Raw genomic sequence first — 18398 nt, 5'->3', positions numbered from 1 at the left:
GACCCGGGCGAACTGAAGAGGCCCGGAGCCCAGGACTGACCCGAGCTGTGGGAGCCCGGGCACGTGGGTAGACCACGAGGAGTGGAGGGCGGGATCGCCTTGCAGACCCAAGGGTGGGCTGATCCTTTAACCAGTCAGCCCGCGGCCCCCCGGGAGGGGTTACGGGAGGAGCCTGTTGTCTGGGTGCTGGGTGGGTTCGAGTCAGCTCTCCTAGTTTCTCCCAGTTCCCCTCAGTGCCGCGTCGCCAGGCAAGCAGCCTGCTGGGAAGGGTAGTGCGTTTCCCCTTGCCTTTTGATCTTTTGCATCTTGTCCCCATAAATGTTTCTCTGACCTGACTATTCTCCAGGGTAAGGACTGAGGCCACTGTTCTCTCCCCCGCCACCCGCTCCCAGCTGAGCACACAGCAAGTGCTAAATAGATGCTCTCTGAATACCGAGCTGGGGAAGCCTCCGGCTCTTGGCTGCCGGAACTGCCTGTCAGGAAGGTGCAAATAGTAACAGCGAGGGGCGTTTCACTGAGCATCAGGCACTCTCATCCAGCCTCCTTGTGAGTTCAGTTCAGTTCAGTCGCTCAGTCGTGTCGGACTCTTTGCGACCCCATGAACCGCAGCACGCCAGGTCTCCCTGTCCATCACCAACTCTCGGAGCCCACCCAAACCCATGTCCATCGAGTCAATGATGCCATCCAACAATCACATCCTCTGTCATCCCCTTCTCCTCCTGCCTTCAATCTTTCCCAGCATCAGGGTCTTTTCAGGTGAGTCAGCTCTTCGCATCAGGTGGCCAAAGTATTATTCCCATTTTCTGGAGGAGAAAACCAAAACTCAGAGAGACTACTACTTCACACTTACTTCCCCAGCCCTGATTTGTTAACCTCTCTGACCCCCTGGTGGGAGGGGGTCCCACAGTGAGCTCTTTTGACCCAGAGGAAACCAGACTCCCAAGAAGTGCTTTCCTGGCACCTCCACTGAGACCCTTCCACCAAACCAGGTGGCACCAGGGCCCTGGGCTCAGCCTGGCCTGCAAATCCTCACTCTCCTTCCTGTCTGGGGGTCTGGGTTTGGGCAACCCCCAAGCTCACACCAGAGCCTCCCTCTCCGAGCCTGGCTTCAGCCTGGAGCCTGTGGAGGTGGGGGGAAGCCGGGGAGGGGAGGCATGTCACCATATATCCCCGTCAGATTAAAAAACTAATTTGAAAAGATTAATGTATTCCATTCTTGTTACGCTGGCTCTGATACCTCTGGGCCTGCGGCTGCTCTGCCTCCTGATTATTGAATTTTTATGGCCTGGTAATTAATTGCAGATTCCCTGTTTTGTTCTATTTCTTTTTCTCTGACATTTTAATTTCAACAAAAAGCAGTGGTCTCCATGCAGGTTCTCTCTGGAGATCCTAATGGTCTATAAAACAGAATGACTTATAGACGTGGCACCCACTTCAGTTGGCGAGCGATTGTTTGAAACCTTGCTGATCACGCAAAATTTAATTTTTCCACCTCCCTCCCCTAGTCGCTACTCATTTCTTGTCTCTTCCATTACAGTGCCCGTATCTCAGCTCACAATGAGGGGAGCAAAGTGTCGCCTCTGAAACTGTTACAGTGCCTTTTCCTCGAAGGCCAGGGGGCTAAAGACAAAGTAGGCTTCGATTACTTTCCTTGGAGGTGGCTCCATTGGTGGTGGTGGGAGCTGGGCCTCCCCAGAGGGCCACATGGAGGTGGGCAGCTGCCCCCAGGGGTGAGGGAGAGGGAGGGTCTTTTCTGCCTCTCTCAGTTGCCCTTTAGGCTGAGTGCAACTGCCGCATTAAGCACCAAGGTGCCCACAGGCTCATGAGGGCAGGGAGGATGGGTGCCCATATGTGCTGTCGGTCCACACCAGGAAATCAAGGGGGTTGACCCCTGCCAAATTCTTAGCCAGACTGGGTCACTGGAAACAGCTGTTCACAAAGACAGATCTGGAAGAGGCTCCTGCGCTCGTACATCTCCCGGCCCTGCTGACATCACAGAGGCTGGGCACCTTCCCCTAGGGACCCCCAGGACTGGGCAGGGCAGCGGCAGAAGAGTAAGGTCATGGAATCAAGTTGGGCCTAAAGGATTGGCAATTCAGGTACCTTCAGGGGGCAGGCAGGCAGGCAAGCGGAGGCTGGCAGGGGGCAGTAGGGACCGTGGCCCAGAACTCACGCCCCATCGGAAGGTGTGGTGGCCACTCAGCTCCAGCCAGCACAGCCATGTGGGAAGTCGTGTGCGTTGCGGCTGGAGCTTCTGATTTTTCAAAAGAAGTTGGAAATCTGGCTTTTAATGCGAAACTTCACAATTTGAAACATTTGGGTTAGATTTTTTTTTTTTTTTTTTTTCTGAAGCTCCGTGTCAGCTAAACTGAATACATCTTTGATCTTTGTGTCTGATCTGGCCCACAGGACAACTGTTTCCTCTGATTTGGAACACAGATCAGAGACATGAGGACACAGAAGTGGACTCTGCTGGGCCCGCAAAGGCCTCACTGGCCGGCTGATGGCCCCCAGTCCCACGACCCCGCCCCAGGAATCCTCCTTCTACCCGTGGGCTTTCAGTCCTCTTCCTGCCCTCGTGGGCTCTTCCCCAGCAGCTGTGGTCTCCCAGAGGTGGCGCCTGTGGGCCTCTGTCTGGGGCTGGCTGTCTTTAGGCCTCCTCTTCACAGAGAAGCCGGTGGCCTGGAGTCCAGCCACAGCTGGCTGAGTGATGCTGAGCTTTTCACCTAAGACTTTGAGGGGCAGTGACTCGAAAAGTAACTCCAAAAGCCCCCAGAGTCCGTGTGACTCCACGGACTCTGGGGGCTGTGGCGGGTGGGGTGGGCTGATGCAGACAGCAGCTCATTCTGCCTTCCTTCTCTGCTTTTCAGGGCTTACGTGATTCCTGGGGACCCACCCAAGAGCCATTCCGTTCCCACCTCCTCTGTGTTTTGACGCTGTGGAGCCAGTGCTGGGAGTGCCCTGGCTTCGTGTGCCTGTTTCCTCACCTGGACAGGCCTAATGGGCAGTGAGAGCATGGGCTCTGGAGTCAGAGGGACTTGGGTTCAAACACTGATTGGTCCACCGCTCACTCTGTGTCTGTCTGAGCTCAGAGTTTCTCAGCTAGAAAAATGGGCATGACCCTTCTGTCTTAGTGTTCTGTGCTGTGTAATGAACTATCACACGAGTGACTTTAAAAAAGCACGCCATTTTTAATCTCATGGATCTGTAAGTCAGGAGTCAGGCTAGGCCAGGCTGATCCTCTGCTTGGGGTCTCACCATGTGGAAGGCAAGGTGGCATCTGTGGGTGCAGCTCTGCTTGGGCCCTGGGCCCTCCTTCAAGGTCTCCAGTTCTTGGCCAAATTTAGTCCCTTCTCACAAAACCCCTCCGTCGCAAGGCCAGCAAAGGCTCCTCGAATACTTCTGGTGCTTCAGCTCATTCTGCCTTCCTTTTCTACTTTGCGGGGTTCACGTGATTCCTGGGGGTCCATCCAGCTCATCCAGGCTAATCTCTCCATTTCAAGGTGAGCTGGTTAGCGACTCTAGTTCCATCTGCAAAGTCCTCCTTGCCGCTCAAGGTGACGAGTGAGAGAGTAATGGTGGCGGTGGAGAAGATGAGAGGGCGGCAAGATTCAGCACGCCCTCCAGCCTCTCAGAGTCGCTGTAACGATGAAAACCCCCTACCTAGCTCTCTTCCCTCCTTCCTTGAGAACCATGGTGTTAGGTATTTAAACACCCTGCATGGACAGGACATGTTTCTCACAGCCACCCTCCCAAGTAGTTAGCATTGTCCCCACTTTCCAGATGTGCAAACTGAGGGTTAGAAGTCAGGTGACATATAAAGGGCAGAGCCAGGATGTGAAGCTGTCCCCATCTCAGCTGCACATAAGGGTTTGTCATCTCACCACTGGCCCAAGTCCAGAGCTCATGTATTTCTGGGAAGTTCACTGAGTTCTCTTGAGAGGCTTCCACCATGTGCCAGGGATTGACCTGTGATATGATTTCACAGGTTCAGCCCAGGTCCTGGCATTTGGGCGTCTCCGGGAGTCCCCAGTGGATGACAGGTGTGTGTTTCATGGTGTTACCCGCTTCTTTCTCTTTGAGGGTTGGCTGGGGTGCCACTGTCACAACCGTTCCTGAGCCTCGCGGCTTTTGCCGGACGCCTCAGCTGATCCTCAGGAGCCGCCCAGTGGTGAAGACTTTGGGCGGTCCTTTTGAGAAACAGCAAAGAAAAGTCCCCCTGCGGCTCTTCTCTCTCCACCTTGAAACGGTGGCCTATGTTGTAAGTCCTTTCTTCCCTAAATTAAGACAAATACACGTGTCCCAGACTCCCCTGCAGGCATGGGACCTGGTGCCCACAATCAAATGTACTGCACAGGACTCGCATGCAAACGGAGCTTGTGAGTCTGTGGTTGGAAGGAGACTGACGCTGTGACAATGAGTGTGATGGGGCTGGAGGTGTCTGTTCCTGCCAAGGGTGCTGTGGTGGAGCGTCTGCTCAGAGGGGTTTTCATGAGAATGGCCCCATGCTGTGTAAAGATGAGAGGCTGGGAACTGTAGCAGCTGTCTTGTGGCCATGAGGCAACAAAGTTAAAGATTAAAATAAATAAATAAAAACAATGAGGTTGCTGAATGGTCCTTGAAGACATTGCCCAGACATTGAACCACCAGCAGCAGCTGCTTACCTCCAGCCTCCTTGTTATGTGAGAAAATGGAGCCCTTTGTGCTTAAGCAATGATTAGCTATATATTCTTTTATTTGACTCTCAAAGTCTTCCTAACTCATGCAGACACTCTAGCAGGATGGTCTGTGCCCAGGGGTGGTTGACAGTTGGTGCTGAGATAACCGTTTTGTTTTTTTTTTCCCTTCAGGATAGAGTTACAGATTCCACACTGAACTCAAAATCATGCTCTTCAAAGGTAAGGCCCTGTTTTCCTCAGGGGGGTTTCTTCACAGGGATTGCCCCATTCCTCTCTCATCTGACAAGTGCAAGTGTGAGTACCAGGCATCCACCCTTAATCCCCAGCGAGGTAGGCATGATCACCCACCCTCTATAGACGGGGGCCATCTGGGGTCTCACACCTAGGCTGTGGGGATTGGGTCCAGTTCTGTATGGCCAGGGGTCTCCCCATGCCAAAGTGGGTCTCCTTGTTTATGTCACGGCCACAGGTGCCAGCGCGTCCCAGGTGGTGATGATGGTAAAGAGCCCACCTGGCAGTGGAGGAGACACAGGATGCTGGTTCCATCCCTGGGTCGGGAAGCTCCCCTGGGGAAGGAAATGGCAGCCCACTCCAGTATTCTTGCCTGGAGAATCCCACGGACAGAGGAGCCTGGCGGGCTGCAGTCCATGGGGTCACAAGAGTCGGACATGATTGAGCAACTTGGCACACATGCAGGGCGCAGGGGCTTCTAGGAGAGTGGAGCATCAGGTGGGGAGAGCCGGGTTCAGGGTTGGGGGAGCCCACGACCTCCCAGCAGAGTGGTCGGGTTTCTGCTGCACCAGGGTTGTGCACCAGCCCCGAGTCTCAGCAGCTTCCAAAATGACCACCTGCTTTTCTAGCTGCTGGGTCAGAGAGTCATCTGGACTGCTTCTGCTTCCGGTTTTGGGTCCACATCTTTCTGCAACAGGGCTTCCCTGATAGCTCACTTGGTAAAGAATCCACCTGCAATGCAAGAGACCCCGGTTCAATTCCTGGGTTGGGAAGATCCGCTGGAGAAGGGATAGGCTACTCATTCCAGAATTCTTGGGCTTCCCTTGTGGTTCAGCTGGTAAAGAATCCGCCTGCAATACAGGAGACCTGGGTTCCATCCCTGGGTTGGGAAGATTCCCTGGAGAAGGGAAAGGCTACCCACTCCAGTATTCTGGCCTGGAGAATGCCATGGACTGTATGTCCATGGGGTTGCAAAGAGTCAGACACGACTGAGTGACTTCACTTCACTTGTTTCTGCAACAAGCAGCTGCCTGAAGATGCTCTTTCCCAGAGGACAGCATAGGTGCAGGCGGCCAAGCGCACAGGTGCTCTGAAAGCCTCTGCCTCAGTCAGCTGTGCTGATGCTCTCACGGCCCCAGCAAGTCACTGGGCCGTGCTCCTCATGGGGGGCAAGTGTGTGTCCTCCACGCCCTCCATGGGGCAGCCCCTGTGAGGTCACATGGCAAAGGGTGTGGCTCTTATGGGTCAGGGAGGGAAGAGTCAGGGTCAGCAGTCCAAGCTACACACAGATCCCAGGGACCCCCGGGCATCCCCAAAGCCATGAAAGCAGAGACCCCCATGGGGCAGGACCTCAGCGGGGGCAGGTGGATCAGGGTCACTGCCTCAGGCCTGAGCTTCCGACTCCCCAGTCTGTTTCTCAGAGGAGGGACCTGGAGCCGTGGGACTCAGAGTATTACCTGAGGTCACAGGGCAACCTCCCGCCTCTGCCCACCCCCACTGCCATCATCCTAAACCCAGAGGGGGAGGGGGCAAGGGGTCGGGGCCCCTGCCTCCGTGGGGATGACCAGCCCCTTTCTCCCACCCCCATGCTCAAGCATATGCCCACTTCCCGCAAGGCAGCCGGACACAGAGCCTGGGACTCAAGCACTGCACGGAGAGCGCTCGGTGCTCGTCGACTTCTGGTGGCCCCTGAGCTGGCCTGGAGACATATTGTTTGCCTTGATCAGTATTTTGTTCCTTTGAATGGAGCCAACATGAAGCAATCAGAAACTTCACATAGAATCCAGATTTGATTTCCGTTTCTTTTGAAAGAGCAGCAGGCTTGACAACCCTGGGCCCGTGTCGCTGCAGGGCAGGTGGCCGTGTAGCACCTGCCCCTCCCCCACGGGCCCTGTGCCTTTGCCCCAGTCCCCACCACTCCCTGCTGCCTCAGATCCAGAGAGCTTCCCCCTTATTCCACGCTGGTCTTTGTGCTGCTGGAACATGATGCTGGTTTAATCCACTCCCCAGAAGCTCACAGAGGAGAGACACCTGTGCAGGGCACACAGCCCATAATGGGCTTTTGTTTTTCTTTCTCTCTTCCTGAATAAGAATTTCATCTGGATTTCAAAGAGCAATTCCTCTTGTGGGCTCCAAATCAGGACCCCAGACTCTGCTGCCCAGCCTAAGGTCAAACCATTTATATCATGGTTGAATCTCAGAATACTTCTGGCATTGCTTCCCTGAGAACACAGTCATCTTGACTGGAAAATCTACACTGAGATGAAGCTTTGGGAGATGTTTTGGGGACCCAGGTCCCTGAGTTATGCAGGGAATCCCCTTGGATGTATAAAAAAAGATCCTAACTGCTGATACTTTCATAGCAATCACTGTATGCTAGTCACTTCTCCTAACTTCATATTAACTCACTTAATCCTCGCATAAACTTTGTAAGGGGAAAGGTACCATTTTTATCTCCATCTTACAGACAAGAAGGATGAAGCACAGGGAGGTTAAGCAACGTTCCCAAATTTGCACATGTTGGAGGTGGTAGAGTTGAGATTTGAACCCAGGCTCTGTGGTTTCAGGGCTTATCGTTCTTAGCCACTGAAGTATCCTAGAGGAAAATACCTGTTGTGCTTAGTCACTCAGCTGTGTCTGGCATTTTGCAACCCCATGGACTATATAGCCCACCAGGCTCCTCAGTCCATGAGGATTCTCCAAGCAGAATATTGGAGTGTGTTGCCATGCCCTCCTCCAGGGGATCTTCCCAACTCAGAGACTGAACCCAGGTCTCCACACTGCAGGCAGATTCTTCCCCATCTGAGCCACCAGGGAGGCCCAAATACCTATTGAGGTGGCCAAGTTTCCGATAATGTCTCATTTCACCCTTGAACTTGCCCAACAAGGTAGGGTTGGATTTGGCTGTGAGAGACAGAAAAATCTAAAAGAGAAGTTGATTTCTGTTCTGTATAGATGCAACTTAGAGGTGGCAAGGAGGCTCCAGGGTCAACTGGGACTCAGGCTTCTCTGCCGTCATCCTCTTCATGTGGTGTCTTCTCATTGAACAGGATGACTGCTTGAACTCCAGCCATCACACCTTCAATCCAGTTTTCAGGAAAAAGGAAGGGACAAAATAGAACTAATCTCCTTCCTTTAAGACACTTCTCCAAAGTTTCATAGGCTATTGTACTCGCATCCTTTTGATCAGCACTTAAGGATAATATGTTTACTGAGAAATCAGTTCTATCATTAAACTTAAAAGAGAGAATGGATATTGACTCAGCACCATCACTGTGTTGTTTACAGATAGAGAAACTAAAACTCAGAGAGGCAAATGACCTGCTGGAGGTAACACAGCCGGGAAGAGGTGGAGCTTGGATCTTCTGTCCCTGGGCCCTTTGGAGCAGGTAGGGCTCTGAAGATACACTCTGCCAGTTTCCTAGGCAGTGAGGAGGACTATGGGTATGTACATGACTCCCTTCCCAGGCCCCAGGAACACCCAGTGCCCAGGTCCTGCCAGCCAAGCAGCTTTGTGTCTGCAAGCCCTGGCAGCCTCTGTGGATGCAGATCCAGCACCCCGGCACCAGCCATGCCCTGGGCCTGACTCCATCCATCCCTCTAATGCTGCATCGACTGTGCTCGGGCACGTTCCTCAGGCAGCCTCAAGAGCGCTGAATAATTCAGGCCTGCGTAATGGGATAATGAATTCACTGACAACCCAGTGTGGTCTCGGTACTTACGTTTCAAGAAATACTGACTCCCCAGGCCCGCTCTGCGGGCTGGAGACGTACACACGTCAAGAAACTGTTGCCTTTACCTGCCTTGTGGGGTTCAGGCCTGATTGAGTGGATGCCCTACTTTGGTCTCACTCATTGTTCAACTGCTTGGGCAAGTGGGGAGTCTGGAGGGCAGGGGGCCTGTCTGGTTGGAACTGTGGGGTGAGGTGGAAGTGGAATCACAGAAGCTCGGACACGCAGAGCCGGAAAGGACCCTTTGGTTCTGCACACCCATCTTATGAACCGGGAAAGTGAGGTTATGACAGGGACGGGCCTCTGCTCCTGCACACTGCGCTCTGTGGCTGGGAATGCCGGGAATGGATCAGGAATCTGGGGAGGAGATCTGATTTTTTTCCCTCCTAACTCTCTGGTTTCCCCATCCCTCAGCTGTAGAGAGTTGTTGTTAATGACTCCCAGCTGCCCCTTCCCTGGAGATGGGCCTTCAGCCTAACAAGAGCCGTTCCCAGAAGGCCTGGCCTCCCTGCACAACCTCGACAGACTGTGGTCATGACCGGCTGATGTGGTGCCAAAGGCCACCCCGAGCCTCAAGGTAGGATGAACGCTGATGCTTTTAAGGGTCCAGAACCCTTGAAGGGACCGGGCTGTGGCTCAACCCCAGCTGAGACCCTAGCTTTTACTGCTCCTCTGGCTGGCTTTTACTGCTGGCCTAGCTTTTACTGCTCCTCTGTCCGGCTTCCCTCGCTCCCCTGTTCCTCAGAGCCTCTTCCTGTCCCCACCAACTCCCACCCTACACACCCCCGACTGCTGTAAATCATCTGAATGGGAATGCCGGACTCAGGCTCTGCTTCTGCAGAACCCTCCTGAGACAGTTGCGTTTCTGGGTCTGAACCCTCCTTTCTTATTTGTTTTTGTTTTTTAGCTTTTTTTAAAAAATTTTTTTTTATCAGAGTATAGTTTGCTTTACAGTGTTTTAGTTTCCACTGTACAAAAAAGTGAATCAGCTATACGTATACGCATATCCCCCCTTTTTTGGATTTCCTTTGCACTTAGGTTATCACAGAGCACTGAGTCGAGTTTCCAGAGCTCTAGAGTAGTGAGGGACAGGGAGGCCTGGTGTGCTGAAGTCCATAGGGTTGCCAAGAGTCAGACATGACTTAGCAACTAAACAACAATAGGAGGCTCTCATTAGTTATCTGTTTTGTACAGAGTATCAGCAATGTATTGGAGAAGGGAATGGCTACCCAGTCCAGTATTCTTGCCTGGAGAACTCCATGGACAGAGGAGCCTGGTGGGCTACAGTTCGTGGGGTTGCAAAAAAGTCAGACACAACTGAGTGACTAACACACACATCAGTGGTGTATATGTGTCAATCCCCATCTCCCAATCATCCGACCCCTGCCCTCCCCCTTGGTATCCATGTTTGTTTTCTACGTCTGTGTCTCTATTTCTGCTTTGTAAATACGATTGTCTATACCAGTTCTTTTCAGATTCCATACATGTGCATTAATATACGATACTTGTTTTTCTCTTTCTGACTTACTCCACTCTGTATGATGACTAGGTCTATCCACAGGTGACCCAATTTCATTTCTTTTTATGGCTGAGGACTGAAGTGACTTAGCAATAGCAATATTCCATTGCATATATCGTTATCCATTCTTCTGTTGATGGACGTTTGTTTCCATGTCCTGGCTATTGTAAATAGTGCTGCTATGGATATTGGGGTGCATGTATCATTTTGAATTACGCTTTTCTCTGGGTATATGCCCATGAGTGGGATTGCTGGGTCACATGGTAGTTCTATTTTTGGTTTTCTAAGGAACCTACATAACTGTTCTCCATAAAGGCTGTATCAATTGACATTTCCACCAACAGTACCGGAGGGTTCCCTTTCCTCCACACCCTTTCCTGCATTTATTGTTTGTAGATTTTGTGATGATGGCTATTCTGACTGGTGTGAGGTATCTCATTTTAGTTTTGATTTGCATTTCTCTAATAATTAGTGATGTTGAGCATCTTTTTTGTATGTTTGTTGGCCATCTGTATATCTTCTTTGGAGAAGTGTCTACTTAGGTCTTTCGCCCATTTTTTGATTGGGTTGTTTTTTGATTTTGAGCTGCATGAGCTGTTTGTATATTTTGGAGATTAATCCTTTGTCAGTCGCTTCATTTGCAAATATTTTCTCCCATTATGAGGGTTGTCTTTTTGTCTTGTTTATGGTTTCCTGTGCTGTGCCAAAGCTTTTAAGTTTAATGAGGTCCTATTTATTTATTTTTGGTTTTATTCTCATTACTCTAGGTGGTGGGTCAGAAAAGATCTTAACTGCAATTTATTTCAAAGAGTGTCCTGCCTATGTTTTCCTCTAAGAGTTTTATAGTGTTTGGCCTTACATTTAGGTCTTTAATCCATTTGGGGGTTAGGGTAAGAGAATGAGATTAGAACACTCTCTAACACCATACACAAAAAAGAACCTTCCATTCTGGGGACTCCTCCTGGAGTGCTAAGAGGCTCAGGGCCAAGAATGCTTGGCCCTGGCTCTGCTGTGTGACCGTGAGGAAATCGCTTCTCCACCCTGGGCCTCAGTTTCCCCGCTTGCATGGCTGGGGTTGGGGGAGCCTCTCTCATGTTCCTTCTAGCTCTGAAGGTCTGTGGTACTGACCTTCCTGAAGCACCAGGAAGCCAGTGCCACATGTCCATGGAGTCCTACCATCAGGACTTTCTCTGAAGGCTTCTTCAAAATGTAAGAGCATTTGCAATGAGAATGAGTTTCCTTATTTTTTTTTTTTTGTAATTATTTATTTATTGGCTGCACTGGGTCTTTGTTGCTGCTCAAGGGCTTTTCTGTAATTGTGGAGGGTGGGGGCTAGTTGTAGTACACAGGCTTCTCATTGTGGTGCTTCTCTTGTTGTGGAGTGTGGGCTGTAGAGTGCAGACTCAGTAGTCATGGTACACAGGCTTAGTTGTCCTGCAGCATGAGGGATTCTCCTGGACCAGGGACTGAACTCGTTCCCCCTGCACTAGCAGGTGGATTCTTTTTTTTTTTTTTAATATTTTATTTTTACTTTATTTTACTTTACAATACTGTATTGGTTTTGCCATACATTGACATGAATCCACCACGGGTGTATACAAGCTCCCAATCCTGAATCCCCCTCCCACCTCCCACCCCATATCATCTCTCTGGATCATCCTCATGCACCAGCCCCAAGCATCCTGTATCCTGTATCGAACATAGACTGGCACTTCATTTCTTACATGATAGTATACATGTTTCAAAGCCATTCTCCTAAATCATCCCACCCTCTCCCTCTCCCTCAGAGTCCAAAAGTCCGTTCTATACATTTGTGTCTCTTTTGCTGTCTTGCATAAAGGGTCATCATTACCATCTTTCTAAATTCCGTATATATGTGTCAGTATACTGTATTGGTGTTTTTCTTTCTGGCTTACTTCGCTCTGTATAATCGGCTCCAGTTTCATCCATCTCATTAGAACTGATTCAAATGTATTCTTTTTAATGGCTGAGTAATACTCCATTGTGTATGTGTACCACAGCTTTCTTATCCATTCATCTGCTGATGGACATTAGGTTGTTTCCATGTCCTGGCTATTATAAACAGTGCTGCGATGAACATTGGGATACATGTGTCTCTTTCAATTCTGGTTTCCTTGGTGTGTATGCCCAACAGTGGGATTGCTGGGTCACACGGCAGCTCTATTTGCAATTTTTTAAGGAATCTCCATACTGTTTTCCATAGTGGCTGTACTAGTTTGCATTCCCACCAACAGTGTAGGAGGGTTCCCTTTTCTCCACACCCTCTCCAGCATTTATTGCTTGCAGACTTTTGGATTGCACCCATTCTGACTGGTGTGAAATGGTACCTCATTGTGGTTTTGATTTGCATTTCTCTGATAATGAGTGATGTTGAACATCTTTTCATGTGTTTGTTAGCCATCCGTATGTCTTCTTTGGAGAAATGCCTATTTAGTTCTTTGGCCCATTTTTTGATTGGGTTGTTTATTTTTCTGGAGTTGAGCTGCATAAGTTGCTTGTATGTTTTTGAGATTAGTTGTTTGTCAGTTGCTTCATTTGCTATTGTTTTCCCCCATTCAGAAGGCTGTCTTTTCACCTTACTTATAGTTTCCTTTGTTGTGCAGAAGCTTTTAATTTTAATTAGATCCCATTTGTTTATTTTTGCTTTTATTTCCAGTATTCTGGGAGGTGGATCATAGAGGATCCTGCTGTGATTTATGTCGGAGAGTGTTTTTCCTATGTTCTCTTCTAGGAGTTTTATAGTTTCTGGTCTTACGTTTAGATCTTTAATCCATTTTGAGTTTATTTTTGTGTGTGGTGTTAGAAAGTGATCTAGTTTCATTCTTTTACAAGTGGTTGACCAGTTTTCCCAGCACCACTTGTTAAAGAGATTGTCTTTACTCCATTGTATATTCTTGCCTCTTTTGTCGAAGATAAGGTGTCCATAGGTGTGTGGATTTATCTCTGGGCTTTCTATTTTGTTCCATTGATCTATATTTCTGTCTTTGTGCCAGTACCATACTGTCTTAATGACTGTGGCTTTGTAGTAGAGCCTGAAGTCAGGCAAGTTGATTCCTCCAGTTCCTTTCTTCTTTCTCAAGATTGCTTTGGCTATTTGAGGTTTTTTGTATTTCCATACAAATCTTGAAATTATTTGTTCTAGTTCTGTGAAAAATATCGCTGGTAGCTTGATAGGGATTGCATTGAATCTGTAGATTGCTTTGGGTAGTATACTCATTTTGACTATATTGATTCTTCCAATCCATGAACGTGGTATATTTTTCCATCTATTAGTGTCTTCTTTTATTTCTTTCATCAGTGTTTTATAGTTTTCGATATATAGGTCTTTAGTTTCTTTAGGTAGGTATATTCCTAAGTATTTTATTCTTTTTCGTTGCAATGGTGAATGGAATTGTTTCCTTAATTTCTTTTTCTACTTTCTCATTATTAGTGTACAGGAATGCGAGGGATTTCTGAGTGTTGATTTTATATCCTGCAACTTTACTATATTCATTGATTAGCTCTAGTAATTTTCTGGTAGAGTCTTTAGGATTTTCTATGTAGAGGATCATGTCATCTGCAAACAGTGAGAGTTTTACTTCTTCTTTTCCAATTTGGATTCCTTTTATTTCTTTTTCTGCTCTGATTGCTGTGGCCAAAACTTCCAGAACTATGTTGAATAGTAGCGGTGAAAGTGGGCACCCTTGTCTTGTTCCTGACTTTAGGGGAAATGCTTTTAATTTTTCACCATTGAGGATAATGTTTGCTGTGGGTTTGTCATATATAGCTTTTATTATGTTGAGGTATGTTCCTTCTATTCCTGCTTTCTGAAGAGTTTTTATCATAAATGGATATTGAATTTTGTCAAAGGCCTTCTCTGCATCTATAGAGATAATCATATGGCTTTTATTTTTCAATTTGTTAATGTGGTGAATTACATTGATTGATTTGCGGATATTGAAGAATCCTTGCATCCCTGGGATAAAGCCCACTTGGTCATGGTGTATGATCTTTTTAATGTGTTGTTGGATTCTGATTGCTAGAATTTTGTTGAGGATTTTTGCATCTATGTTCATCAGTGATATTGGCCTGTAGTTTTCTTTTCTTTTCTTTTTGTGGCGTCTTTGTCAGGTTTGGGTATTAGGGTGATGGTGGCCTCATAGAATGAGTTTGGAAGTTTACCTTCCTCTGCAATTTTCTGGAAGAGTTTGAGTAGGATACGTATTAGCTCTTCTCGAAATTTTTTGTAGAATTCAGCTGTGAAGCCGTCTGGACCTGGGCTTTTGTTTGCTGGAAGATTTCTGATTACAGTTTCAATGTCCATGCTTGTGATGGGTCTGTTAAGATTTTCTATTTCTTCCTGGTTCAGTTTTGGAAAGTTGTACTTTTCTAAGAATTTGTCCATTTCTTCCATGTTGTCCATTTTATTGGCATATAGTTGCTGATCGTAGTCTCTTATGATCCTTTGTATTTCTGTGTTGTCTGTTGTGATATCTCCGTTTTCATTTCTAATTTTATTGATTTTATTCTTCTCCCTTTGTTTCTTGATGAGTCTAGCTAATGGTTTGTCAATTTTATTTATCCTCTCAAAGAACCAACTTTTTGCTTTGTTGATTTTTGCTATGGTTTCTTTTGTTTCTTTTGCATTTATTTCTGCCCTAATTTTTAAGATTTATTTCCTTCTACTAACTCGGGTTCTCCATTTCTTCCTTTTCTAGTTAGCAGGCGGATTCTTATCCACCAGGCCACCAGGGAAGCCTTGAGAGTGAGTTTCATGTAAATGACCATGCGGCAGGCAGATTCTCTCAAGGTGGGATCCTCGGGTCACCTGAATCCATCACTGGACAGGAACTGCCTGGTTGGAACTGTGGGGTGAGGTGGAAGTAGAATCACAGAAGCTTGGACATGCAGAGCTGGAAAGGACCCTTTGGTCCTGCACACCCAGTTTATGAGCCAGGAAAGTAAGGTTGTGGTGGGGGTGGATATCTGTTCCTGCACACTGTGTTGTGGCTGAGAATGTTGGGGATGGCTCGGGAATCTGGGCAGGAGACCTGCTTGTTTTCGTTCTAACCCATTGGTTTCCCCATCCCCCAGCTACTGGAGGTTGGTGCTAATGACTCCCAGCTGCCCCTTTGCTGGAGACGAGTCTTCAGCCAAATGAAAGCCTTAAGGCCAGCCCACCCAGCATGACCTGGGCAGACTTCAGCTGATGACTGGTTGGTATGGTGTAAAATGGCCACCACTGGGGACTACCACTGAGTCCTATTATTGGGGACTTTTCTCTGAAGGATTTTTCAAAAGGCAGAAGCATCTGAGATGAGAATGAGTTTCACATTAAGTGATGATGCTATAGGGCAGACTGTCTCAAGGTGAGATCTTGGATCACTTTAATCCATTACCTGAAGGAATGTATATTATTATTGTTATTTTAAAATATTCATTTATTTGGCTGTCCTAGGTCTTTGTTGTGACATGTGGGATCTTTAGTTGTGGCGTGTGGGAATCTAGTTCCCTAACCAGGAACTGAACCCAAGGAGCATGGACTCTTAGCCTGTGGACCACCAGAGAAGTCCCAGGACTGCTTATTATTATTCCTCTTCCCTCCTTCCCTTTTTTGAATATGGTATGTGATATGGTATTTGCAACAGCTATCTTTCAGTCATGAGGAAACAACATGAGATGTAAACAATAAGCTAAGGAGGGACTTCCCTGATGGTCCGGTGGTGAGGAATCCACCTTGCAGTGCAAGGGATGCAGGTTTGATCCCTGGTCAGGAAACTAAGATTCCACATGCTGTAGGGCAACTAAGCCCGTGTGCCACAATGAAGATCCCACATATTGAAACTAAGACCCAATGCAGCCAAATAAATACATATTTTTTTTAAAAAAAGCTAATGATAGTGAAGCAGAAATATAGAAAGAAACTGATTTTCAATGGCATTTCTGAATCATTGCACAAAACCTGAAAACTGCCTCTAGAATCTCAGTATGTAAAATGATTATCTTTATTGCTCAAGCAAGTCCTGGTTGAATTTTTCTTTTATTTGCAGCCCAAAGTTTTCCAAACAAATCAACAGTCTCTATCTCATTGAATCATAACAGCAATCTTCTAAAGTAGAAGATTTATTATATTATTATTATTGGCTCAGATAAGTGACATAGCTAAGGCCACACAGCTGGCAAAGGGCAGCTGGAGCTTTCAGGTTGGGAGGAATTTTGATAATTGATGAAAACGTAACTCGTGTCTCCACTGTGTGTGTCCCGTTGTAGTCTGGCACTGGGAATAATCTCCCTTGCCATTCTGGTCTTTGGTCAGTCTCTCTAAGCATCCACCCTAGGTGGATGGATAATCTCAACTTAGAGATTCAGGAAAGGTCCCTTGTGGGGTGGGGAAAAGGAGGTGGCAGGTAGCCACTGTCCTTGCCAAATGGAGTGTGGCCAGACTCTGGTACCAAGGACAAGGGGAAGACTGAACCCATTTTGGAGATGATTCTGGCCTCTAAACAGTTCTAGTCTCTTGGATGTGGGGTTACAGTGAAAGGGAGAAAGCTCAGACACAGAAATAGACAGAGGTATGGAAGGAGAGGGAGACAGAGGCAGACGTTGAGGAGGAGGAGGAGGAGAGGAAGAAAGAAGGATGACAGGTTTCAGAGATAAACTTTGAGACAAACATAGCAGTGGACCTCAGCTCAGACACAAGCTAGTTCATCCCCCCGCCCCACCCCCCACAGCAGCTTCAGCCTCGTCACTGTGTGATGGAGTGGCCTGGGACACCTCCCTCGCTGGGACAAATGGCTCAGCACTGACCTGTAATGGATGCTAGGCCAGTGGGCCCTTCTGTCCCCACACAGACCAGTCTGATGGTTTGGAGGGTGCTCTGAGGGTGGAGGCAGGGTGATGCAACCTTAGGTAAACCTTTCTGTCACCTTTTCTGGAGAGCAGAGGCCTCTTGAAGAAAGGCAGGTAGCATTTGTGCGTGTGTGTGCGTGCGCGTTTCAGACTAAGTACTTTAAGTAGTCAGAAAGCTGGACATTTCCCTTAACAGAAAAGTAGCCTTCTTCATTAGCAGCAATACCAGAAATGCCTTTGTCTCCTGAACAAGCAGGTGGGGTTGGGTAGGGGGAAGAATTTAAAGAGTCATCAGAACACAAGGAATCAGGGAGCCACTGCTGGGGTTAGCTGGGGGAAGAATCACTGCTCCAGACCCTGAGACTGAGCCCTCAGACCTCGGGGGTTGATGTGTGTGTGTTGGGGGGAGCCCTCTGTGAGGGGCCTCCTGTCTACCTCGGATTAGTGGGGAAGCAGGGACAGAAATGGCTTCAGACTGAGGAGTGAAAGAAGGTTCTCTGTCAGGAACATAGAGCACCTGGGGGCATGGGCAGCGAGGAGCCTGGGGGTCACCTTTGCCCTGCTGCTTTCTGGGCAGAGTCTGTTCTCCAGAACCTGGTGCAGAGCCTTGACTGAATGAGTGAGCCCTGGGCTCTGCCAGGCCTGGAGGCTGTGAGTGAGGATGAAGGAGGTGGTGCTGTAGCATCAGCTGGGGGCTCAGGGCCTGGGCAGGAGACAGTGGCCCCTCTCCCTGCCTCACGCCCTGCTCATGTGGCTAACTCCTCGCTCCTGGGGGTTCAGGGAAGCAGACCATGCTGTCTCCCTCAGGTCGGATGTGCCCTTGACTGAGTTGGTGCAGAGCCTTCAAAATGTGTCTGTGAGTCCTTAGAGCCTCCTCTCATAAAGAAGTGGGGTCTGGGTCCCCTCACCCTGAGCCTGGGTGACCCTCCTTGAAAAGAATGCGATGGAGGCCATGTTCTCTGACTTTGGAGGCTGGTTAGGAAAGGCCACGTAGCATCTCCCAGATTCTCTTGGGAACTTGCTCTGGGAACCCTGTAAGAAGTCCATCTCCACAGAGGCTGCCGTGTGCAGAGACCACATAGCCTGAGAGAGGTGCCTCAAGGCCCCCAACTCATCCATGCCCAGCTGTTTGAGTCTCCCTTGCCCCGGTGTCAGACATGTGCTCGAGGAAGCCTTTGAGATGACCCCAGTCTCAGCCATCCTGCCTGTGATGCGTGATGGACCCAGAGTGAGAACTGCCTGCAGTCCAGGCAACCTCCAGATCCATGAGTGGAAGAAATGATCATATATGAGGTTCCTACGGCTGCGTAGGTCACAAATGACCACAAACTGGAGGCTAGGGTCTAAAGTCAAGGTGTTGGCTTGTTCCTTCTGAGGGCTCCAAGGGCG

General features: G+C 48.6%; 1 long non-coding RNA gene across 6 annotated transcripts in view; it reads left to right on the top strand.

The window, feature by feature from the left end:
* The first annotated feature begins 2980 nt into the window (after positions 1-2980).
* The window catches only part of LOC120865266, a 97097-nt gene continuing 81679 nt past the window's right edge, over positions 2981-18398 (top strand). For 4 of the 6 annotated variants that reach the window (XR_005721356.1, XR_005721351.1, XR_005721355.1 and 1 more), the window contains exons 1-5: positions 2981-3503; positions 3989-4043; positions 4851-4898; positions 8199-8299; positions 9056-9218. This is a non-coding gene — a long non-coding RNA (uncharacterized LOC120865266). Of the gene's footprint in view, positions 3565-3988; positions 4044-4850; positions 4899-8198; positions 8300-9055; positions 9219-18398 lie in introns of all 6 variants that reach the window. The other 2 variants (XR_005721352.1, XR_005721353.1) reach the window with 2 other exon arrangements.

Source organism: Oryx dammah, unplaced genomic scaffold (assembly GCF_014754425.2).
Source record: "Oryx dammah isolate SB20612 unplaced genomic scaffold, SCBI_Odam_1.1 HiC_scaffold_6, whole genome shotgun sequence".
Lineage (NCBI taxonomy): Eukaryota > Metazoa > Chordata > Mammalia > Artiodactyla > Bovidae > Oryx > Oryx dammah.
This window is presented reverse-complemented; position numbering and strand designations above follow the sequence as displayed.